This window comes from Neodiprion pinetum, chromosome 6 (assembly GCF_021155775.2).
Source record: "Neodiprion pinetum isolate iyNeoPine1 chromosome 6, iyNeoPine1.2, whole genome shotgun sequence".
In the NCBI taxonomy this organism is placed as follows: Eukaryota; Metazoa; Arthropoda; class Insecta; order Hymenoptera; family Diprionidae; genus Neodiprion; species Neodiprion pinetum.
Genome location: NC_060237.1, coordinates 20773806 through 20800277, shown reverse-complemented (window position 1 = coordinate 20800277; position 26472 = coordinate 20773806). Strand labels below are relative to the sequence as shown.

The following is a 26472-nucleotide window of genomic DNA, read 5'->3' as shown; positions in this document are numbered from 1 at the left end:
TTAACATTAGATGAAAATATTCATTTATCTTTCACTTATTATACCAAATAGGTACTTGGCAAGTAAGACGGTGATAATAATTGATACTTGAATCATATAAATTGATATTGTATTGCGTCGTTCATGGGAGTAAAAATCAAAAGCCGGTTGCGAAGAAAAATAATTGAGTCGGTCGATTAATCGAGTTTGAAAAATAATCGATTATACTCGATTAATCGGGAAAAAATAATCGTTTAATTGAGAATCGATTGTTTTGGTAATTCTTTCATAAGATACAGCAAGTACATAACATTTCATAAGATGAGCAAGTACATACGTGCTTGCATTTCTGAAAATAATGAAATTTCGATTGTTTTTTCTTATTTTCTTGCTATCTAAAAACAAAAAAATAATAATGACAGTAATAACAATAATAATAAAGAGATTACTTACCCTCTCATCGGAATTATGCACATACTTATGTACTTATGTACTTATGTAACACACACAGCCAACGGTGGATACACGAACAAGGTTCGACGTACTCTTTGAAGTTTGGACTCTCGTTATATTATCCGTGGATTTAACGACGCGAAAATTCCAGCGGTAAAAAGGTCAAGCAGCCGTCCATAAGATTGTAATATGATAAAAGAGTCTGTAATATAATCACGTTCCTTAGTTTTTATATTCGCTGTTGACTAGGCGCGAATTTTAAAATGTCCTATCGTAATATTCACGCGGTGTTTTGGTAATCGTTATCCTGCTTTGCCAAGCTATAATACATAATGAAATAAAACCTGCGTCATATTTAAATTTCAGTCAACGTGCGAGTGTGAAATTTTTATGTAAACGAATAATAAAACAATGATGCTTGAAGAATGATGCTGGTATTAGAGAGAAGAAGGTCTCGGAACTTCCGTGCGAGCAAAACGCGACTGAAATATCACACGAGTTGAATTCTCGTATGTTGAAAAATATACATAGGTATAATATATAATGTATTTTGTTTTTTATTTATTTTTTTGTACTGTGTAATAATTGCATACGCTTCTTCATTCATTTCGCGTAATATATATATATATATACATATACATATACGTATAATCATCAGCTTTAATATCCTTTTCGTTCACATTTATCAATTTATTTATCCGGTGTAAGCTGACTCAATTACGGTCTGCAAAATGGTTATCGTGTTGACTCGTCGACAGGTTGGGTTCAATGTTTGCTAAAAGTTTTAATTTTATCGTTAAAAATTATCGTCGATTCCTCGTATAATATTATTATTTGTTCTAATTTTCATCATTCAAATTTTGGAACGTAATGTTTGTTCACCGTAAAGACAAAACCGTTCATAATAAAAAATTCCCCTTGAGTTCAATAACGTTAATTAAAATATTCTGGGTCCGGATCGTTGTAATAATTTCAACATGTTGTTTCGCTTTCTTCTGCAAGCGATGAAAAAAATAAGCCAGTCTCTGTTATTACGACATAAATTCGACAGCGACACTTTGCTTGTATTATTATACGTATGCACACATGATTTTCCCGAAATTCCGTGTTTGCGGATATAATTTGTGAAACTTACTAACGAATTTACGCCCGGTTAACGGAGAAAGAATAATTTGCATTATACATACAGAGGTACGATGATCAGTCAAAGTTTTCCGGTTTACCTTGAATATCGTCTAGAATATACCGCACGGAGAAACTGTCCGACACTATATTACTTGGTGCGTGTATTTGGTATTGCTCATATTGTGTGTACCGTGTATTAAATAAAGTTGCAACTATACGTATATGCTTACCAACGTATATACTCTACCTAATAATATTATACGTAGCTCTTTGAAATTGAACCCCACCTCATGCTTTTGTTCACAATCAGTCGCGTTTGCAACGCTTGCTATATAATAGATAAAGTATATGTAATACATATTATTATCACGTCTCGCGGTTGAATGAATTCCGTATTTATTCGTAACGCTGCACACTTCAGATTCCGATTTTGCAAGCCGCGTATAACGAGAAGGCCGCGTTCCTCGAGGCATATAAATAGTGAGTTTCAGAATATATCTTCGCACGTGTGATGAACAAGAATACGGACTATAGTATATGATAAATTATACTTTTAAGAGTATTTAATTTTTTTATCATTATTTTTCAATACAGGTATTTTTTATCGTTCAATTATACAAATTGCAGAAGGAGTGTTCAGTTTTCACGGAAATTCGGTTTAATCGGTTCTCTAATATAGAATTGTTTTTTCTTTTCTGTCACTTATTCTCATAATAATTCTGCGCTTCAACTTTTAGCGGATCGATCTTCATCAGATTGTCTAAACGGAAATGTCGATTAATTCTATAAGGAGTTTTCGTTAATTGTAAGTGGCAAGTATCGTGTGATTATAAACGTCAGACCGGATTACCCGCAGAAAATTGAATGCCCAAACTGCGATTTATGACAAATGTTGTTAAATATTTGAAAACATGGATCGAGTAATAGAAATGAATAACGGGTTTCAAAAAGTTTGAACAGTCTTTGATAATTGTCTACCGTAATAATTGTCTTTACCGTCAGATTTAATATCTGTTATAAAATCAAATGAAAATACGTTTCGTGCTGCAGTTTGCCTATTGGATACATTGGGTATGTATTTTCAATCTAAATGGTGATTTAAAACCGAGTTTAATAAATCGGTTGAACCATCAAACACAAAATTATCGGTACTGCAAGCTTTTTCTGCAGTTTAGAAAAAGCGCTGCATTATCCTAAAACCCAGCCACACCTCGTTTCGCTGTAAAGTTATTTCGATGAAATTTCTTGCAGACGTAGGTAGTTCTTTATCACACTTATCTCTAAGTGCGCCGTGTGCAGAAGCCTTCCATTTTCAGAGAATGGACCCTTACTATCCCAGAAAGGTTGGCCTGGAATGGGTTGTATACCCAAACTCCTCGTCTACTTAGGTTCGGGTTGAATGGAGTCCCTCACTCTGAAATATCTTGACGGACCTAAGCGAAAATATATGACCCATCTTCTTACCGGATGCAGTAACATTTGCTTCCCATGTTCCTCATCCGGTACGCAGATATATCTTTGGGGTTCAATCCGCTCTGCAATATCCTTAATGGATATAGACCGAGGGGGTATTTGTTCGTTGAAATCGCAAACCATGTTGGAAAGCAGTCACTTTAAAATCCCTTGAAATCACATGAAATCGCATAGAATCGTATGAAATCCTTTGAAATTGCAAAGCTTTTTAAAAAGCGGTCACTTTGAAATCGCGTAAAATCATTGCAATCGCTTGTCACCAGATCTATGAGTAAATACCAGTACGGAATCATGCCTACTTTGTATTCAGCTACGTACTACGTACAAACATTTTCCGTCTCTTTGAGGGAGAAACGCTACTCGCGAAGCTTCACTGCAGAGTTGCGAAATGCGTCAGTTTGATTTGTTGCTGCATAGAAGACGGAACATAAATTCACTTGATAGTTCCAGAAGTGAATTCATCGTTTACAAGCTTCTTCGCCCTTAATTGCTCCCTCGGAAACAGAACCTTGCGTGTGCTTCGTATTCCCGACGCTGCTTTCGCCGGTTTTTTTTTCCATCTTACCCTCATCTCATCTCATCTCATCTCATCCACATCAATTCTTGTTGTACCCACCACCCACACGGCACTCTTTTCTAAGCTTCTCATCATTAGACGAATCAGTCGTATAGATATATGGATTCGCACTCGTTCACCTCGCTCTCAAGATTTCTCTCTAATTTCTTGCGCACTTCCCGCGGCTTGTCTCCCGCGGATCCTCGTTTTTTCACCACTTTCCTGGTCTGCTCACGTCCCCGCACATCTCAACCCTCATCACGCCCACGCTATTCCCTGTATCCCAAATCCTCTGCTCCGTATCACCGATCCTGATTCATCTCCTGTTTTCACAGCCTCCGTATCCTCTTCGCTGCACTGGTTTCACTTTTCGATTCTCATCATCCAGTCCGTGTAAGTAAGTACTTTTTATCCCTTCTCGCGGTACAGGAATTTTTATTCTCACACCATTTTACGGTACCTTCTGTATTCCGGTTGATGTCGAACAGTACGCAATGGAGAAATTATTTTCATCGTGAAAACGCGGTAATCTAATCGGAACCCCCATTCGCGGACCTTCGTACTGTGGCAAAAACTTATCAGCAAACGGTTTTAACGAATCGCAAGGAAGCTCGCTGCCACTCCTGTAACCTACCTACCTGTAATCTATAACTGCGGAACCAGATGTGCTTCTTTTACCTCGTTTTCATCGTATCTTTGCCAGACTATAGGGAGGCAAAGAGCGTGACTGATGGTATAATCGTGAGCGAAGAGTTACGGTACGTAGACAGCCGGTGTGATAGAAGACCGGGCGAATGGAACGTGACACAAATACACTCGGCAAGCAATTCAAGCTTAAAGAAGCGCTAGCGCTTTAGTTGACACGCCGGGTCTTGTATTCCGGTTTCCTTCACCGACTATCCTCACGGAGTAATCAGAGTGTGGTCATCGTTACCTGTCTTCTATTCATATCCACCAGCGCATTTGTCTGCCATTCAATTTAACACCGTTGTTATAACAGACTCGCATCATCTCCTAACGTCTCTAGTGCCGATCACCAATCGTATTTTGACTAGTCTTTTAGGTAATAAAGTCTAAATTGTATTAATTTCATCAGGTTTGAACGAGCGATTTCATCTGCGTAGATATTTTCATGCCTGAGGATAAGTCGACTTTGTTTTCTTTCATCACTGACCGTGAAACCGGTTGTGTAAAGGGCGGGGAAAAATTATCAGTAAATGTGAAACGAAGACCGGATTTTTACAAGTAGTATGCATGATCTCTCCAACTTTTCTATTGTTTTATTTATTTATTTTTTTTTCTTTAACGTTAACAGTTCAAATTATAATTTCCTTTAGATCTTTCATATTATGAATGAGATTTCAAGGTGATCTAATTCGATAATAATGGTAAACGGATGTTGGAAAAATTGAGAATGAAATCTTTCTCACTTACCTACGTGAGTGAAACAATCCGCGTCTGTGTAAATTTCACGATAGTCGTTGCATATAATTTTCGAGTTTATTTATTTCGAGATGACGTATAATGTACGTGAAAAAAATATCAAAGAACAACAAAAATACCAAACACCTGATACACTATCATCTATGAGGTCTTGGAGTTTACTTTACAATCAACATCGTTGATTTGTGTTGATGTTATTGGTATTTTTTTCTTTCGTCGTTAGATTCAAATAGTTTTTATACCGAGTGTCGCGGTACACGAATTCACGTACACTGCAAAGTGTGCGAGCTAAGTAAAAAAGCGTTGATAATTTACTTGTGAAGTGAGCCGAGAGCGTGACTCGAAGGGCGTGTTTTGCCGTCAAAGACACGGTTGTCATGTCTCTGAGGCGTTCAGGAAATTGAACGCTCTATGCTTTTACTGTTTCACGCAAGATGTACAGGAAGCGCTGCTTGAACTCTTCTATTTTAGTCCCTGTTAACGTCGGTCTAAAATTGATCGACGGAATATCGTGTCTGTACACGTGAACATACACAGTACCTAACCAAAGTATTTCGTCTCGTTATTCACCGTGAAAAATATCTTTCGAAATAGATGGCGTTATTTTTGGTTACGCAGTTTTTGCTCTAAATGCTACATCGGTATGGCTGCGAGGTTAACTTTACCGGTGTTTCGGCGAGGATTATTCTCTATTTTCCCATATTTTTCTGACACATCGTCATGGAACGTGGATCTCTGACTGCATTGCGTTCCGCCGACACATTCACCTTATGTCCGTCCTGCCTTTTGTCGTACGTCAGACGCATCGAGGTAATAATTTTTGCCTTTATTCTGCACCGGAAAAAGAAATTCTCGCGTGTTTAACCCAGTCGGTTTTTTTTTTCCCACAACGAAGAAAGAAAAGTAATTTTTTTCAGAGAACTTGTCCAATCTTGGCACGAATTAATCGCGCTAACTTTTTTTACACGCCAAGTCCTGCAAGGAAATTTCTCATAATGCTCGCAAAATATATTCGCAACGTGTAAGAAAAATTCGGTTTTACTGAATTTTACCGCTCTCGACTTTTACCCTTGATCACCCAATATCCGATAAGACCCAAGAAAATATAAAGTACCTAAAAGCTTCATTGATTCAAGTCCTTCCGTGGAGTGATTGAGGCACGATGGGTACGTCAACTTGACGGATGTCGTTCGAAAGCCATTCTTCATCCTGGTACACATGTATATTTGTATAAGTATACACACACACACACACACACATGCGGGATGCGTGGGTAGTTTACAAGAGAATCCTATATCAGCCCTTGTACAAGCCTGAAGGGCTTCCTGATACGTAGGTGCGGAGTGACACGGATCGTTTTTTAAATTGGGGGAGTATTCACCATCGTGTAATCGATCCGTAGCTAAAACTGAATTAGCTATTTATTTTCAATCAATAGCAGTGCTGTGCGGCTGATCGCCGATTTGTTTGTTTTTTTTCGGTTAATCGAAGTTGCCTCACAGTGATCATACATAAGTCACACGCTGTTTGACCTGCGGAATTATCACGAGGCAACTTCGATTAATCGATCAATCGAAACCGTCGATGAACAGTTGGACGGTTTGATAGAAAATGGTAACAAAAAAAGTAACGCAACATTTCAATTCCATTTCTTAGTCGGTTGACGAGGCGCAACTTGAGATCAATGTAATAATACTTGGAATGAAGTGAAAGAATCTATCGCGTTACCATGACGGTTCAAGGAATACTCTGAAACCACTTCACCGACAGCAGAGATCACTTATCTGTTACACTATGTCATAAAACGTCTGCTTCGTGTACAAAGTGCTGATGAATTATTATCTCCTCGCCTGTCAAAGACGGGCTGAACAGTTATCAAATATATAAAATGAAACTTGTTCCAAATGCAATGCTAACATCATCGTGTTTCGAGTTTTTTCTCGGTACGCTCTTCGGTTTCGAATGTAGCTATAATCCGTTCACTTTGATCCAGCTTACCTCGGTTATTACCAAACATTCGCGTTCATCCTTCCATTTCTCTGATCCGCTTTTTCTCCTTCTCTCATTATAGTTATCAGACATGTAATAAAAGCCTGGCACTTGAGACGGCGATGCTCCTGATCGCGTCCTCGCATAAAGCGTCGACTATCTTTCGTAGTTTATAATTACACAAATGCGAGTGCGTGTAATCTTTTATCGTTTCATGCTCTCTCCTTACACTGTTTAACTCGACCGTTCTTTCTTCGTATGCGCATTAATGCGGGGAATATGGGTCAAGTGTTTTTGCTCGTATCGCAATATGAGACTTTGATGACATATATACATATATCCATGTCATAACGATCGTCATTTTTACCCCACGTTTGTTTGATATTCCATCGTATAACAAATATCAAACTAACGTTGCTATAGTTTTTTTTGTTCTTTTTTATTTGGTGTTCTCTTTTCCGAGACAAAAAGTCGAGTTTCGTCGATTTACAATGTATTTTCGTTGTACAGCAGTTGCGAAATTATTCTCGAACCATACAGCCGTGCTTTGAATCGTTACAGTTGAGTTTTAATATTAATTCGAATATAATTTAACAGTTTTAAACTACTGTAACTGGACTAGGAATAGGTCACAACTTTTTTGTTTCAGTACCATTGATACATTCACAATATAACTTCTATTCGTTACGGTTAAGTGGGTCAATATAAAACTACGTTCAATTTACACTTTTTCCATATCAATTTGAGACGAATATTCTACAGTCAATTGAACGAGCGTCAAAGTTTTACGAGTTTATATTTCGTCCGGTGTACACGATACCGTTTTATGATTCACACGTTAATGTCGCGTCGTCAATTCCTTACCGGTTCGATTTTCGCAATCCACTGTGACACGACTGCAATTTATTATTAATTATTCATCGAAAAATTAAAATCATTCGAAATTCCCAATCGATGGGGGAAATACATTTTTTCACACGGAGATGATTCGCAAGCAGAAGAATCTGCGCGTTGCGTCTTTCAAAAACTCACCTTCGTCACTTTCGCGCAGTCTCGAATCCCCCCCCCCCCCCCCCTCCCCCAATGGCAATTCGGACTGAATTTCCTTTCCGATCCTTTGCCGCCGTGGCCGCCGACACGCAAGGCACATGAATCACTTTGCGATTGCGCAATCTGCCGTGCACTCCCATGATATCGCTGTATGTACAACGTACGCACATACGTCTATGTACAACCACATTTGCCGATTGCGGCAGCCCGCGTATAAGGAGATTCCATGCTTCGCAGATGTGTGTGCGAATAAAGTAAGGTCGTAAAATCCCGCCATCTTCCCACACTTGAGCTTCCTCCTCTTTATTCAAACGCATGCACAATACCGGCATATGCTAATATCCGCATGTGTCTTATTTATGTGTTATACAACCTGTCTACCGACACATATCACATACTAAAGTTAAACTTGAGTCAAATCTGATGAGGATGAAGTTAGTTATTAATTAAATGAAATATTAATTAACGTTACTACGATGATGTATGTTTGGGAAAAATCGTTGCTTAGAATGTTTCGGTACGTATGAAATTTAGTAAATAATTATCGATGAAACGTACTTTTATTTTGTGAAAGATAAATTCTCGAAAGTCATTCGAAAATTGTGCAACAATGATTTTTTCCCTGATGAAGTTTCGTTAACGTTACTAACTTCAGCCTCGTTCTCTCTGCCCTAGCACTGCAGCGAAACTCACGCGCGATCTCGTTGTCTTTTTATAATCTCTCCTGTATCTTTTTTTTTCTTTTCTTTTTTTTTTTTATTTGTTCTCTGTGCAGTTTTTTCTTCCTCGCTTATTCGCTATTAATTTCTGCATCCTCTTATTTTCCGTGTGCATATTTTATGCCACATATATGTACATATTTTTTCATATTTACGCGTACTACCTTCGTATTGTTTCCGCGATTTTTCACTCTCTCTTAATCGTAGAATCAATTGAATCACACTGCGTAATTTACTTGTATTCGTTAAAACTCGCATTGGGATGGTTGTTAATTCCCGTCATAGGTTTTTCACCCCTGGAAGCTTTGAATAATTACGAAAAAACAATGCGTGAATTGTTTCAGATTTTTAGCTTGATTGGAAAGGGTGCCGATTCCAGGGCTGAGAAATGTATGTTGGAAATTAACGATCACCCTGATACACATACCGTTCAAACATCTATGTTGAACGGGGTTTATTATTTAAACTTTGGCGCAAAGGCGGAAGACTTGAGATTATATTATAAATCAACGGACCGTTTCGAGATTATCGGAATAAGGTAAGAAAATTAAAAAAAAAACCTCTTTATATCCACGAGGGGGAAAATTATACATATATATATATATATCTATATATATTTCTCTTGCATCCCTTTGGTAATCGGTGAAAGTTTTCGATATAAAATTTGCTGCTGGACCTGGATTATCGTCGTTATCGTTCCTATTATCATCTTATCGGAAAACGCAGGCGGTTTTTAATATTTCGTCGCGAAAGCAAATAACTGGAATATTATACGTACATAGGATAAGCGAATTAATGAATTTTAATATAACAATATTTTTCTTAAAAACGTCGCGTGTTCGTGGTCGGTTGATAATCCATGCACCTCGAAAAAGAACTTCATCTGTAGAAAATTTAAAAACGGCGAAAAGAGGTCGTGGTCCCAAGTTGGAGTGAGGAAGGGTTTTTTCTTCGATACGATGATCACGAAGTAAGCGATGTGCTGCAGGGGTGAACGGAAAATGCCTTATGGATGCAGAAAACAAAAGCTGACTGTCGGGATCAAGGGAATGGGTGGATATGTATATATGCATATGTACGTACATACCTATGTAACGTATATACCCGCCTTATATACCTATAATGGGACCCTCGTGCAGCTTCGGATCTTCTTCTCCTCTTTTTCTTCTTCCTCTTCCTTTTTTTTTTTTTTATTTGCCACGTTTCCAAGAGAGTGACTGAGCACCTAAAGTTCCGATGAAATCGCGTCAGGCCGAGAAGCTAGGAGCGTTAATTATTTTCCCAAAATTATAGCGCCGTGAAGATCAAGCTCGTCCTTCTAGAACCCCGACAGCATTTTCTCTCCCTCTTCGGTTTTTTCTATACCTGCAGAAATTTCTCTGTGTATATAAAAAATTAACGTCAGAGTCTCAATATACTTCAGCCATTTTACGTATAATTCTTACAGGAAGGAAGCTCTCCGAAAAAATGACGATCTAGTTTTCGTACGTTTTTATTAGCTATCTTGAAAATCGTTGGGAAATTAGATTTCCGGTATAAATTTCATTATTTCTGAAAAAAGATAACGCGTTTCGGTTTACATTGTGTGCAGAACGAGCAGTGCATTTATACTATATATCTATATAATGTATATCTACGTATATAAACAGGCGATTGTGAAAGTGTGCAAAAAGAATAACGGAGATTAACTGCGGGATAATTTCTTTGCGATGAGAGTTGATGCTTTAAAAAAAAAAAAAAGGAGAGAGAGAGAGAGAGAGAGGGAGAATATTTTCAAAGGGGCCGCTTGCTTCTTAATTCAGGGTTCGCAATCACGTCATTGGATATTCCGGGTGCAGGCTCAGGCTTCGAGAAGGAACAACAAGATTTGCTTAAACCCGGGGACTCGAGTGACGGAAGATATAGAGGCACAACATTCGCGAGTCGAGAACTCAACAGCTACTCCAAACAGATGGAGGACCCTTACTGTGTAAACTTTCGGAGGGTTGAAGAGAAGAGCGAACGAGGGGAGAGTTTCGTCAACGATTATAATTACTTCGTGCATCGGAGATAACGCGTGAAGGAATCTTCAAACGTAATGACGATCGCGAAGAACGCCCAAATCGAAAACTCTGAATTTGCGTGAAAACTTGAGAAGCTACAATGGCACGTTCGTTTTGTTCCGGATAATATAACTAACCGAGACGCCACAATGCACAAGCGCAATTTGTACACCATACCAAGGAAACTGCGCATTTCCGGTGTCGGCTTGACCGCTCGGTTGTAACTCGCAGAGTATCACGACTCCGGACCGCAACTCAATAAAAGCACCTTATCGCACCTTTTGTAACGGTGTACGCGGAGAAGGAATACCGTTTTGATTGCGACGTTTCGCGGCGTATCGATCACTGGACATTGTTTATCCCATCTGAAACGTCGAGTAGTTGTGCAGCTGCGGGTTGTCGGAACGGAAGTCGAATACAGAACAGCGTTTTAACACTGCCGGTTACCAACTGCGGAATCGTGTTGCTGCAGGTGCTGGAACGGTCTGGAGAAACGCGCTGAAGAAACGGGATCATTTTTACTGCCGCATCCATTTCGTTACGTTCCGTTGTGGCGATGCTGATGCAACGGCCTCGGTCCGTCAAACGGTGAAAAGTATATCCTGCGGGTACGTGGATGACGAATGCGTGTATCTACGCGTGTTTGCGACGTTCGATACATCTCATAGATACCCTTGGTTATTTTACCATGGAAGGAAAAGTCCAGTTATTATTCGACCGTCTTATTGATCGATGGGAATAATTTATAACGGACTTTGTACCGACGTCAGAAAACCATCCACGAGCTTTTCATTTCATATGCTTTTTGTGGATCCTGGACGTTGGTATTCTGCTAATTTATGGTTCAGTCACAATTTTATATATTCCAAAAACAATTTATACTTCATAATCGTTACCTTGGATATTTCAATAGAGCTTTATTTCTGCAGTTGTTTCATAAAGCTTCGGGTGCTATTTGAAGGTCAGTTTTTAAGTACCCGCAGTGCTCACAATCGGATAATAATTTCGTGTAATTTTTATTCTTTATTTCTTTTCTAACAATATCGTCGGCACTCCCGTGAAACGTTGTCGAGAATCGTTTTGCCGATCTATAAAATTTTACACGACAAAGGACACATTTTTCGGCAATCTTTGTGATATTATTATAGTACATACTTGTAATCGCGGCGAAAAAAAAAAATATACGAACGCCTTCTCCGAGCTGAGGTAATTCCGTCATGCACGCGATATCGCATGCGAGAGGAGTGAAAACAAGCATTCGCCTATAATGCAAATGTTGCCGTGTACGTTTGCATGCGTGTACATATAAGGTATGCGTATAGTGCCAAAGCGGTTTCTTATAACCATCAGTTAATATATTATGTCAGGTTGGATTATAATCACACAAATTTTAACAACGCTGCAAGGGGATGAAGACATGACAACGTGCCGAGGATTTAGTGGTATCGATTCATTTTCTTCTTTCATTAATTTTTTTTTTTTTTTTTGCAATCAAGCTGGGAAACGAGCGACGATATTGTCGATACTTTACAAAATTTCACACCTAGCTATTGTAAATTTTTTTTATCCTCAACCTTTTGTACTTTTCATGATCCTTTGACGTTCCTCTCATTGTTAGTGCCTTTTTACTGTTCGTGTAATATACAAATATGCTCTTTTGTACATTATCCGTAAAAATTCGACGAGTCACGAAATTCAAACAATAAGATTCGCGCTATTGTTCGTGGGTATCAAGTTTCTTTGGTAAATTTGCGTATGTACGTTTATCTTCTCCATTCGGAACGCGATGTTCTAGCAAGTTTGTGTCATCGTGTGGTTACTATGCGAATGATATTGGAGAAAGCTCGAGTCAATCAAGAAACACTACGGGAATTTTTATTTATCCAAGAAGGAATTGTGACTTGAAGTCTACAAATTATCGGTGTAACAAATTTTTTACTCCCGCCTCCATTCGCCTGGGTTATACGATAATCCGTATGCAGATTATACTGTTACCATAGCTGTGAAGAAAATCTGGAAAACCGAGAATTGTCAGGGAATTTGCATGCGACTAGAAAAACCAGGAAATGACGGGGGATTCGAGAATTTGTCCTGGAATTTTTGTATTTTCTTCCTCGTTACTGGACGATTTGTTAAAACGTAGAAAATTAATCTCCGTGAGACAATTGTTGGGGTTAGTGCGAAAAGGGTACAAATGATGAAAAAAATATGGATTGTGGAGAAATTTTAAGAATTGATAAATTAATGCTGACGACTTTGCAAAATTTATGAAAAATATTTAAAAAAAAGTACTAGAAATAGTTAATACCCTCAGATTAATGTTTCTACCTTTATGTTTCGGAAGAATGGTTGATTGTAATCTTTCGTTAGTTTCTTAAAACCTTTTTTGTTTATCGATATAATCGGTAATTGAGTTTAAGCAAAATTGAACTGAAATAAAAATTAGACTGTCGCAACTCACGATGGAGACATCCGATGCGTGAAAAAAGAGGGTTTGTTAGTAAAGTTAGGTTGAAATGAATCCTGGAAAAATGTCTAATTCTCGTCTGTAAAACCGGGAAATTTCAGGGAATTCGATGCGCGATTGACGCTAGACACCCTGTTTAACAACGTCGGAAAGTTGAGAATATAGGAAGTGAAGAAGCACGGCGATGGGAAGCGAGGAAAGGGCGATAAGGGGGAGAGTGAAGGAGGGCGGGGGGAAAACACGACGTGTCATTGTGCAATCTGCATTGTTTCATCCCCTAGCCAACTCAGCTGACCTGAATAAAACGACCACTGGGCTAATATTCGTTATATATATGTACTCGATGTCCGCCTATAGGAAAAACCACTTGTACCAGGCATCTCGTGCCCGGCTCCTCACCTTGACTGCCTTTTCCCCGTCTTTTTCCTCGCTCCTCTTTCTCGTCCGTGAAGCCTATTCGCCACCATCCGCTTCATTGATCGCCTCGAGGACTCGGCTATAGTAGGTACACAACTTCATTCCGAGACTGCTTCAGCGTCAATTGCTTTCCCGCGACTTTGTATCGCGGGTAGGGCCAATTCATGCCGAATCGTCGATAAGCCGGTTTAACGGTGAATGGCTCTGAGAATGAATCGAAAGTTAGGGAAGCAGAATAAACCTTTTGAAAATATCTCGAGCAATGTTAACGGCGACAATGATTGTGCGGTATAAGAATTGAAACAACACAACCTACCGTGTACAATGGACGTAATGCAAATGAATACGAGCATGATCGACGATCTGAGAAAAGGTTTGAAAATGATTGAGATATGGCATATTTTAACCGACAAAAATCTATTTTCTTGTCCATTCTGAAAGTAACTATTTTCGAAAAAAATTACAAATCATCTTTGGAAAATGTCATTCTCCTTCATTAATCTCTTTGATTCAAATAATCCGCGGTTCCGTTAAAAATCTTGAATATACATCCAGTTACTGTTTTTTTTTTTTTTTTTAGGGGAAACAAAAGATAGGCAATTAAAATTTTGATAAATTTTCTTACCATTTAGTGCGGATCAATTATAATGTTAAAAAAAATATTGTCAGCGTGATGATCGAATTTGTTCACTTATAGTTGTGTTACATTCGTTGCGGGCGAAAGTCGTGAACGGTGAAATATTCCGTGCGTCGTTAATTTATTGCCGAAACGCGTTGATGTCCCAATTTATCGCCTCTTTTCATCGTGCCATTTTTGTATTTCATGACGTATAACGCTTGTCGAATCAATCATGCTTACACGCGTGTCGTTGTACAAGCTTTGCTTCTCCTCGGTGCTTCGGTTCCAAATGTTCAAGTCACTCTGCAGCGTGGCATTTTTATAGGCAGATTACATAAATACATGCATTGGCTGATAAATGATGAGTGAAATATTGCTCGAAAAGAATGATGGGTTTTATCTATGTTTTTACATATGCGGCGTTTCAGCTCATTACAATTAGCCAACGGAAAATATTCCGTAGTTTGTTTTTGGGTTTTTTTTTTAATATTTAAAAAATAGCATGTCGTAGTTTCAACGAAAAGGAGATAGTCCTGTGAATCTTAATTCTCGATTCGTAAAACAGCCAAAGATGTGGTTTTACGAAAAGTTATATTTTTCTTAATCTTGAACTTTTTAAACATCCATATTCGTCGGTGTTTAAACATTTGAAAATAAAGAAAAAGATCGTTGTACGGCAATTCGTACCTTCGTAAGTTTTTCAAACTAAAAGCTCAAACAATAAAAATTATAATAATAAAAAAAAAATAGGAAGAAAATTGACTGAAAAATCGTTTGGTTTTCATCTTTTCATATTCAAATAATTTTACTACTGTATAATAACGTCGTAACGTTTGTGTACAATACGTAAGTAAATTGTACTGATTTCCGTTCCTGGCGGCATTTACATCACGCGCCTCGCTCTATCGATTATTCGACTAATGGCTGTGATGTATATGACATATCGGAGCCATGTCTGCCACAAGGGGCCTCGAAGCGACGTGCAAATTCAAATCTAATCGTCCGCGAATTCGCAAATAAGTATCTGTTTACTTGACGCGCGTTATCGACGTCGTTTCTCTAAACCCTGGAACGACGAAGTTTTAATTTAAGAACGTCTAAATGTATATAATCGTTGTTTTTCTCTCTCTTTCTGTCTCTTGAAAAATTCTGCAGTTTCCACAATTTTTCACCACATTCAATTCGTAATACGAGCAAAATTATCGCTTATTTTCCAACTCGAGAAATACGTTGAAAAAGTCGAGTTCGTCAAAATATTGAAGTACGGGTGTTTAATTTATTACAGTTTTTACTGAATTTCAGACAATCATACTCCGAGTTTCGAAATAACGATTTTTCATTGAAAATTCATCGTTACCCTAACCTCAAGAACTTTGGTCTGGTTTTTATTTTTTTATCACACTGAATTCTTCCGATTTTTCGATTTACACACATACAGTATATACACGCAGATATGTCTACAAAATGACTGTATTCAAACTATAACGGTGCAAATAATTGTAATAATTTTAACATCGTCAGTGATTTTTTAACACGTGGTAAAAATAATGTACCGTATAGGCGTGCGAGTATAACGGAGAATCTTTAATCATTCGCTGATTAACGAGTTCAACGACTTTGCAGAGACTGTCGAGCGGCGAACTGGGGCAGGCACCGAAAAAGAGATGCGAAACTATTCTCGTATATAAATATACGTAAAAAACGTTTTTTTTTCGATCTCTCACTTCATGAAATCACAGTTGTTAACATAATATTAAACTTCGTGAAAGGGAATCGCCGTGGGATTTTTTTGAGCGGTGCCGCACCGAGATTTTGCATTCGCCACTTAAAAGTAAGCAATTCAATTCTGACGATCGGAGGAAGATAATAATTGTTCTGTACAACGGACGGAACTCTGTGTGGAGGTGTGTCGTAGAAAATTTTTAATCGCGCTATCTTCGAGGTATTCAACATCGCAAAACGTGGTTTTTCACCTTTTCGATAAATGGGTACATAGGATAAACTCCCAGCTTCCACAATGGGTAAATACTATTTTTTAAGGATCAAAATCTGACGCATGGAAATGTTCGTTGTAAAAATAGTATTTATCAAAATAAAATATTATTTTTTACACGAAAAAGTTTCTATTCCAATTCATGTCAAGGATATTTCCTTGCTTCACGAGGCCGCCACACTTTTACATAACGTCGGAAAAATTTCGTCAAGTTATTTTTGTCCGAATCGAAATTTAATTGAAAATCAAAGAAGTAGCTCGATAAATTCTCCTTTACACGCCACGAGTGACGTAATACGATTGCATACGATTTTTCCGCATAGCATGGATAATGACGAACTTTCCGTTTTTTCACCGTATAATGTATTAATCAATTACACTGTCATGTATGTAGGGGAAAGTGAACGATTGTTTCTAGTTGTTTGTTACCCCAATTAACGTGTAATTCATTTATTATTTGACAAGAGTATTTTCTTTGCACGTGTAACGACAATGCCTTTTTATCATGTACCTACGCAACTAGATCGCTGCGAATATTTACATAAAGAAGAACATTTGTCGACCACTCTCGTATATCAAGATCGAGGAAATCATCGTACGGAACGCACGCGACGATGAGAAACGCGGAAAAACTATCCACCAATCAGCATCGATGGTCAATTACAGATTTCTGAACCCGCGCCATTTCTCACACTTCCGCATTGTTTATTCATTTACTTGTTTATTCATATTTCTTGCATAAATACAACGTCATTTCATCAAATTCGATGTCAAAGTGAACATTTTTTTTACCTGGAACACGCGATTCGGAAATTTTGTCGAGTTGAGTAATAAGAAGAAAGAAATATACGTGTGCGTGTGTATGTGTATAATAAAATACATGACTGAGGTGGAATCGAGAAGCAAAAAACAAAATTCATTTATGCGGGCTTCGGACAAACAATGACATACGTTTATGGTTCGGGATTCGTGGCCGATTCGTATGTCATGTACGAATCGATTGTATTCATTAGCATGTACTCCGAGTTGCGTGGACTAATTAGTCATTCAATGGGGATTTTTTCTGGGAATTTATTACGAAAATAATATGCCCTTTTCATTTTCAACGTGATATTCACTTCGCGTTGTCGGTTATATCATGAGGTGTGAGGCTATTGACCATAGATCATTCGATTGTATCATCGAGTGAAAGATCCTCGAGTTAAAAAGAGAGAAATTGACTATTCGGAAAAGGCATGAATTCGTACTTTCGTAAGATTTAGGCATCATACGTACGGTATAAATGAAAATTTTATAAGCTCTTTTTCAAATAATGCTATATTGTTGGTAGAATTGATCAATTTTCAAACCTGTATTTCGTCGATCGTCAAAACTGAATCGAGGATTTCAACCGGTTCGTTTAACGAGACGTTGAATGAAACAGTGAATCACGATGGACTCCAAGGTGAAGGTGAAAATAACGTGACCTCAGCTTACGTAACCATCTGCACTGTCGAATACTCGCAAGAGTTGATTTGTAAGGAAGAATGCAGAACGCCAAACAACGTCTGGATGAGAATTTAGAAAAAGAGAAGAAACGGTTTTAGAAGCTACCGACTTTAAATTTAATTTGCGCCAAATTGGAACAGTTACATGCAAGCTGAGAAACGGTTCTTATAATCGTTAGAACGTTCAAAATGCTTGAACTCTGTTGTTCTTCGTCAGACGATGACATATATTGGAATATTTGAGACTACGCGCAATGCTTTACCGAGTTGGCGCGAACACCCGGCTTGCAAGCTCGATGTAAATAAGCTTTCGTTGCGCGCGTATCTCATTCCAATATTCTCCAAGTGCTAAGTGTTGCCTGAAGTTGGCATTCAGAGCGGCGCAACGTTTGAAAAGCAGCGATTCGTTACGCCCGGTGGGCATAGTTAAGTACGCTCAAGAGATAAAAGATCGTACATACAAAAGTATGTACTTTACGTACGTGCCTAGCCACGATGAGTTGAGTGAGTGATCACGTTTTCGCGCTCCAACGGTAGTCTTGACCCTCGCCGCCTACATGCGGAGAAATACGTTATACGTATACCGGGACAATCTCTTGAAACTTGAAAATGAACCGCGCATGTGCAAAACAATTCAATTTCATTGGTCGGCGAAATCTTCACGCAGCGATATTCTTGACTGCGACGCAGGCGGGCCAACCTACGCAAAATGTCTACGTTTGAATTTTCAAAGAGCATAAGCATTAAATTCCGACCGTTCTTCGAAGAATCGACTTTCCGACCCGATGACAAATGCTTCCCAAACCTTATCGAGTCACTAGCTCAATTATTTGAGATTCTAACCTAGAAAATTCGTATCAACTGCATCGCCGCTAGAAACGGTTTAACAGCTGAAAACTCGGGATGGCCAGCCTGCCCGAACAGCCGATAAAACTCACGCGTGCGCAATTCATTTTCAAGTTTCAAGATATTGTCCCGGTATACAGTGTGAATTACCGACGAGGGGGAAATAACTTGAGATTTTAGCGATGTAATAATTTTTTGACTTGAATTAAGTTGAATTAATTCGTGTTATTTCATGAATTGCAATTTTTTTTTTCTCGACGATTCACTTTAATCCGAGTGAGTTGCGAAAAAAAAAACAAATTCCAATTCATTCTTCTCTATTTTCTGTTAATTCTGATTTTTTGTTTTTAATTCAATTTAATTTTATTTCACTTCGATTCAACGTTTTTTTTTTCTCTTTAAGTAGATAATTCCAGCAAGAATCTAATGTAAACTAATTCAAATCAACTTGACTTAATTTGCCATATTTTACTTATTTCTTAGTTGATTCTCATTATTTCTCAATTTATTTTTAATAATTCAGTCAATTGTCATTAATTCGGGTGAATTATTAATTATAATATTGATTAATAAAACGCTACTAAATTTGTGGATTTGTCATCTTTTTTTTTATGTTTCGTTGCGTCAACATTACTAACTTCAACATTCGTTTGTTTTTCCGACAAGTCATTTTCTAAAGGATCCTAGGAAGTTTAACAAAATACGTAACATTCTGAAAATATAAAATAAAATTCGTTATTATTCTTAGCGGGTTTCAAATTATTCTTCAAATTCCCTGGGTTTTCTGCTTTACAATGCGTTGCATTCGTTAGAGAATTTCTTGTATAAACAGGATAAAATTTCGGTGAAATTACGTAGAACTGATAAAGAAACCACGACGTCGACTGTAATTTACTCGACCAATTTTCCCGAGCTGCAAGTACTCAACTTTTTTTCTTCAACCACAGCTTTTTTTCCCGCCGTTGATATAAATTCTTGCCTATACATAGGTATATACATACCCACAGGCAGCTTGAAAGTTTCTTCAACGTTCCAACATACAAGCGCGCCTTTGAGTAGGCCTAAATAATAATATCACCGTAAAAGTTTCAAAGAGATCGAAGTGTGTAACACCCGGGGAATTCGACCCCGTCAATCATAACTTTGGAATTAGATTTGTTCTTTTCGGTTCAAAACCGCGCAACGGTTATCTCACCCATCTATATCGATCATGTTTAAGTTGTGCACAGTAACGTTAACCTAACGAAACATCATGGAATAAATCGTACAATTTCGGAACGACTTTCGAGGAGTTGGCTTTTCAAAATATGAACATGTTTTAACGATTTTCTTAATCTTGTATCGATAAAGTAACGTTACCAACTTCAATCCCATCTATTTTTAATAATTTCGGGTTCGATTTCCTTCATTTTTAATCGTAGCAAAACTGATGAAAAAAAATATCGTTCCTCCTAATGAAACCTTGAATTAAGGCAGTCGAATCACCGTACAGAATTCAACTAGCTGATGTACTTTTCTAATTTGAATTTTTAATTTTTGCATTTGACACGCACTCGCGATTTCATCTTGGTGAAATTTCCTTCCTTTTGTTTTTTCTGTCTTTCTCTTATAGTTACTTAATTTCGTCTTCATCTTCGCCGGAATTTATCGGGCAGAAGACGAAGAGAACCTTTATCGAGATCGCGAAAATTCCTTTAAAATCAACGGACATATATATACCGCATAATCTCTACGAGATCTTTGCAGATCATGTAATAAGCTCCGTGACTTTTTTGCCGCGTGATATTAATGGTGCGCTTCATACCCGTCGGGACTCAGAATCAATCGTAAATTTCTTGTCTTTGCAGATAACGAAAGGGAGAAGGAGAGATAAAGAGAGAAAGAGAGAAATGGTGTCCATCTGTGATGAGTTTTTTTTTTTTTTTGAATATGCAAAAAAACGTCCGATTTAGAATGAGGGGAGAAAATCAGTAGCAAAAATAAGCAAGTTAGATATAACTAATCGTGGAAAATATGTATACGTATGTAAATATATAGGTAATATCCTGTATGTATTTGAATATGTATCGCCCAAAAATGTATATACATGTGTAATATATATGTGCTGCATATATAATGTGGGGCATTCCACGTCAAATCAACAGCCCATGTCCCTCACCTCCTTCGATTTTGATCATTTTTTATTATGATGTTTTTACCGACACAAAAAGATCTCGGAATTTTTTCTTCAGATTTTTTCAATCACCAGTGAAATGTGAGAAAAACCAATTCCGAAAACGACATTTTTAAAAATCTAAAGAAACTCGCACCGATTCTACGATTTAAAACATAATTTTCAAGCACCACAAGATTATGGAATCACAATATTTACTATATTCTTCTGCAACTTTTCTAGAAAAAAATTTAACTGGCATTAACTGTACTCGGGCGTTCTGGCCTTTTCCTAAATTTCAAATAAATTGACATCAATATTTGAGAAAGTTATGACCGATCAAACAAATAAAAACTCCAATTCTCACGTAGAAAAATTAGAAAGTCACGAAAGTAATATTATATATTGAGAACTCGTCATCACGTGGTGTTTAAAAATCATATTTCGAATCATAGAAGTAGTGTGAATTTTTTTCAGATTTTTGAATACGGCAGGTTCAGAATTAGTTTTTCGTTTCTTTTAATTATTCAGTCGTGGTTAAAAAAAAACCTGAGAAGAAATCCGAAACCGTTTTTGGTCGGTAACAACATCGTACTAAAAAATGATCAAATTCGAGGGAGGTGAGAAACATGGTCTGCTGATTTGAGGTGCAAAGCCGAATGTACAATGTACATGTAACGGCGGTGAATCATTTTGCGGCAACGGAAATCCTTTTCCTTTCTCAGTTCATGTGAATAAGGCTACTGAGGTATTATACATTACTTATGTATTTACATCGCAACTGCTGATTAGTAGAGAAATACCGCCGGGTATATTATATATATTATTATCTGAGGTGGAAATTAGAGTAAAGGAAAATAAATTACCCAGACAAGGAAGAAATGCTTTATCTGATTGAAAAGATTGGTATGAAGGAAAAAAAAAAAATAGGAAAATGTATCATTGATTTTAATTTTTATTCTTTCATCATTCAAACTTGTAAATTGTGTAATAATTCTCAATTCCGTTTCATTCGTTAGCTTCTTCTTCAATTCCGTATATTCGTACATCGAAGGGTTTTTTGGTAAAAAAAAGAAAACTGTTTTTCAACTGTCGCATCGTTTATTGTACGTTATTTACGTACTTCGTTAAAAACTTCGATTTGAAAAAGGTGACGTTTCAAGAACAATATTATTTTTCATAATCTTTAGTTAGCAACACGCGCGGGAAATATGAATTATTAGTTTAATCGCGTGAAAATATCGCTTTTAAATAACTGTTTATTTTTATTTTGCGCATCGGTTGAATTCTTGTTCTTTGATTAATGATAAGATACGACGGCTGAAACAACACCTTTTTCGTAAGTAATCCAATTTTACTACGGTCACATCACTGCACAGTAAACAAGTGATTCGATTAATATTGAAAAATACTCCCAATTATTTACTATTCCGTACTGTTCAACTTTATCAACTGCTGAGCAACTGATCCACGGAACAGCCGTAGAACCCGAGTAAGGAGGTCCGATAGTAGGTGTAAAATGTAGAAGGTGGAGAGATGGCATTTGTAGTCGTAAGCTCTGAGTCTGTCAGTGTCAGTGTCAGTGTCAGCCATTCAGTTCATTTCTGTCTGCCGAGGCAATCGGACGGACGCAGCCGCGAGGCGATCGTCTATCAGAGCTTACTTTGAGCTTACTTTTTCAATTTAAATTTAAACTCATCTTTCCGTCATTATTTTTTCCTTAACACGTTTGATTATTACATTGATTAATTATTCTTTATATACGTGTATGGAGGTGATATTTTTAAATCGATATTATTTATGCTGCTGCACATCATGGATTAAATGGATGTTGCAATAATTATTTGAAAACGAGTGATTTGACGGAACACTTGTGGCAGAGGTGAGGATGCCTATCTGAAATATTTTCGTTTTTTTTTTATTTATCCCATCTCTGCTGATTAAAAGTTGAAGATGTTATTAATATTGCCAATTTTTTATATTATTTTTATTTTTATTTTTTTTTATTTGCTTCTTTTTATCCAAATTTATTCAACGTTTGTAACGTTCAAGGTCTAAAGCTGAGAAGTTACATGTAATACAAATTTATTATACACCTATATGTATAAATATTGTATCATAGGTACGGTGCAACGGTAAAATACATTTTTTTTTTTCCTTTATCTTATACATTCTTGAATCAATGTTACAGTGTGTGTATAGATTATTAGGGCTGATTTGCTTCTTCTTTTTGTTTACTTTTACATCGCGTGCGATCGGCTAATTTACTTAACGGTTAATCGGAGATCGTAACAGGTATTCGAAACACAAGACGGTTATTATACAATTTACAGACTCTGATTTCTGACACCTAATTGTAATATATTGTTAACTTTCAATTGCATTTATTTTTCTCATTACGTCAACGTACAAATTTCTCATACAAATTCCATCGTTGACTTGTATTTTTTTTTATTGCTGCTTACACAAATTGTAAAACGTTCGGTAGGCGATGAAATTTTGAAAAAATATCTACACCATATAAATTGTTTTTTTTTTTCAACGTTCCAGATACGATCACATACGATGAAAAAATGTCTTTGTATATACAATAAATTTTGACTTAGGTATATACCTATGTATTTAGTGTGGCCAGCAGTTCTTTGTTGTATCTCACCTGTATATTTTCAAACTTTGTATGTAACAAAGATTTTTCTTCTGCAAACTTTTCGTAAATTGAAGCAAAACTGTCGCTCGTTTTACAGTTTTCTTTAAATTGGTAAATATGTATTCAACGATTAATTATCGGAGGAGTGAAAAGAATTTCGAAGAGCTATTGTCGCGTACGATGCTGGTTTATCGCGTTCCATTTTTTTTTTTTTTTTTTTATTATTATACTTAGTTTTATAATACTTGCAATGGATGAAAGAACTGTGATACATTCTACGACTTTGGCACGTTAAGGTATACCTAATAAATTCTCGTCGTCTAGATGTCGGCGATAAAAAAAACGTCTTACAATTTAAATCAATAGTTGAAAGATACGTTGATAACAGTTTTTTGCTATATTATTATACGTTTATACGCGCTGCAGATTTCAACAGTACTGATAGGGACAGTAATAAACTTCACCTTGATTCTGTATTCAGAAATATAAATCATGAGTTGGGTTCATCTTTGGACTATTCCAAAAGACACATACATGGTTTTTTTTCTGCGCTTGTACTTCTGGATTGCTGAATTATTCTTTGGTAGAAAGAGCTACGTATACATATGTACATAATATACTGGCAAAGTTTGACAATTCAACGAAAAGTAAAGAAAAATGGTAATAATAAAATGTTCGCCGGAAATATTTACAAATTTGCTTCGGTAATTAAACAATATTTTTTCTTTTTTCTTTCTTGCAATACGTGCACCTATGATGTATTATATTTCAGTTTCGTATCAGTTTTTGTTCGAGTTTATATTATACGTGTTTCATTCACGCTGATACGATTGAATAAGACATTCATTACAAATGACCGTGCAAAGAAATGTCAAACCTGTTTTACAAAGAGCACGACGTGCGAATAAGTCGAAAAATAAAATCGTAACAATCGGGTAAAAACGTTTCACATGTCGGGGAAAAAAGTAAAACAAGGGTCAAGAAAAGAAAAGAAGAAAAAATAAATAGATAAAGGCAACAACTAGCTATCGGTAATAACTCGTGTTTGCACGGTTGTCAATTTTTAATTTTTTCCCGCAATCGTGCAGCCTGGTAAATTATTACATCTGTTTGTTATCGTCGCTGTAGTTTGAGTAAACATTTTGTACACAATGCTGAAATTGGTATAATATATACACAGCCTGACGAAATACTCGACAAATGATAAATGTTTAATTTGAATTAGTCACGGTATTTATTGATGCACGGTAGCCGTTTGTAGAGAATTTGTGTAATCAATGGAAACAAATATAGTAATTCTGAGAGTCATTATGAGGGAAGGCAAGTCTAATTAATTTGTTCGGTAATTGACGAACTCTAAGACAAATCGGTATTTCGCTTCAAATAGGTATAACATTCCGATGTAACAAGTCGTCTCTGACACTTGATCTTACTTCGTAATTATTCTCGAGGTGAAAAACGGGAGGGAGGGCATTTGTATAATGGATGGAAAAATGCTCAGTTTATAGAACCAGAAGTGTCGGAATGAGTCAGATTGCAGTGTTTATCAGGAATGAAATAAGGAACAAGTCCGCGATGATCATTTTTTCTTCTTCCTTTTTTTTTTACGTAAATTATTATATAACGATTTTCCAAGTGCGGTTTAAAATGGGTGGTGCGTAATGAAAAATAAATAAGAAGTAGAAGAGATTAATTTAAAAAAAATGAACAGGAAACTTTTTTATTTCAAAGTCGATAAAGTTCAAAAGTTAATGCAGGCTCTAAAGTACATATGAAACTGGTTTTCACCTTGATGTTTATTTAATCGGAGAATTCACAGCTGAGTGGATAAATGACAGATTTTATGTCGAATAGCGTTGATGATTTTGTAATACCGAGGATAATTAATCTATGAAAAAATTCGTAATCTATTATTCAGGAATTTATCTTGCGGTAAGATAAATCACTGTGTATGAGAATGAATCCGCGTGCTTACTGATCGTTGCAAGGGATCGATCTAAGGCAAAAAATGATTTTTTTCTCCTTTTTTTATGTTACAGATTCCTTAAGAATGGAGGAGGGTCATCCATTTTCGTTATTCTCGTCAAGGTGAGTTTAAATTGATGACGGAAAAATCTGTCCTATCGTATATAATATACTTGAGAAAAATCGTCTGTCATATCCGCTCTACAAGAGCTAATTATTTGTATAAAATACTTTTCAACATATGTATGTCTCTCGAAATATTTATGGTGATCAAAACAAGCCTGAAAGCTTTAGAGTCCTATCAAAAATACCAGAATTTAAGCGCTTCGAACGTTTTAATTATAATACCGCTTCTCAGATTGTTGATATCTTACAGTCAGCTTATATTATTCGAATTTTTACGAATTTATTCTAATCACACGGTATAGGAAAGCTCTTAAACTCACGTAGGCTATTTAATTTGCGTAAATAATATTGCTAAAGATTTTTAAGAGGTTTATATTTCTCCGTTCGAATCCTTAGATCCTAGTTTATCTTTGCATACATCGTTGCATTGACCAATGCCGTTTGATTTCGTAAGAATTATTACGAAGAAAAAGTACGTTTGACTTTTTTCGTGAGGTGTAAGATATATATAATATTAATTGAACAGGAGGAAGAGAGGCATTCAGCTGGCAGCTGTGCTAGTTCGGGGTTAAATTGAAAATCGATAACGCGTTATTATACCTATATGTGTATCGTGTATACGTATATTGTATATATACATATGAGGCATTCCACCCCAAACCGATCTATGTTTGATCTTCACCATCGACGATTTTACTTATTATTAAGCATGGCGTAGAGTGTACACAAAAATCATCTTTCGCCGAGTTTTAGATGTTTTGTATTTTTCAAAAAACCTTAAACTTAATGAAAGATGATTTTTGCGTACACTCTACACCATATTTAAAAATAAATAAAATCATAAATAAAATAAAAAAATGTATACATATATATATATACACCTGCTCCTTCCTTCTCCTCCTCTTCTTCCTCTTCCTCCTGCTT

The 26472-nt window shown here is 36.7% G+C and overlaps 1 protein-coding gene across 5 annotated transcripts in view; it reads left to right on the top strand.

Moving 5' to 3' along the window:
* Mgat2 (alpha-1,6-mannosyl-glycoprotein 2-beta-N-acetylglucosaminyltransferase) overlaps positions 1-26472 on the top strand; it is a 48558-nt gene that overhangs the window by 6899 nt on the left and 15187 nt on the right. For 3 of the 5 annotated variants that reach the window (XM_046633557.2, XM_046633555.2, XM_046633559.2), the window contains exon 2: positions 25497-25545. The gene's annotated coding sequence lies outside the window, so the exon portion shown is untranslated. Of the gene's footprint in view, positions 1-22409; positions 22693-25496; positions 25546-26472 lie in introns of those variants that run through there. The other 2 variants (XM_046633558.2, XM_046633556.2) reach the window with 1 other exon arrangement.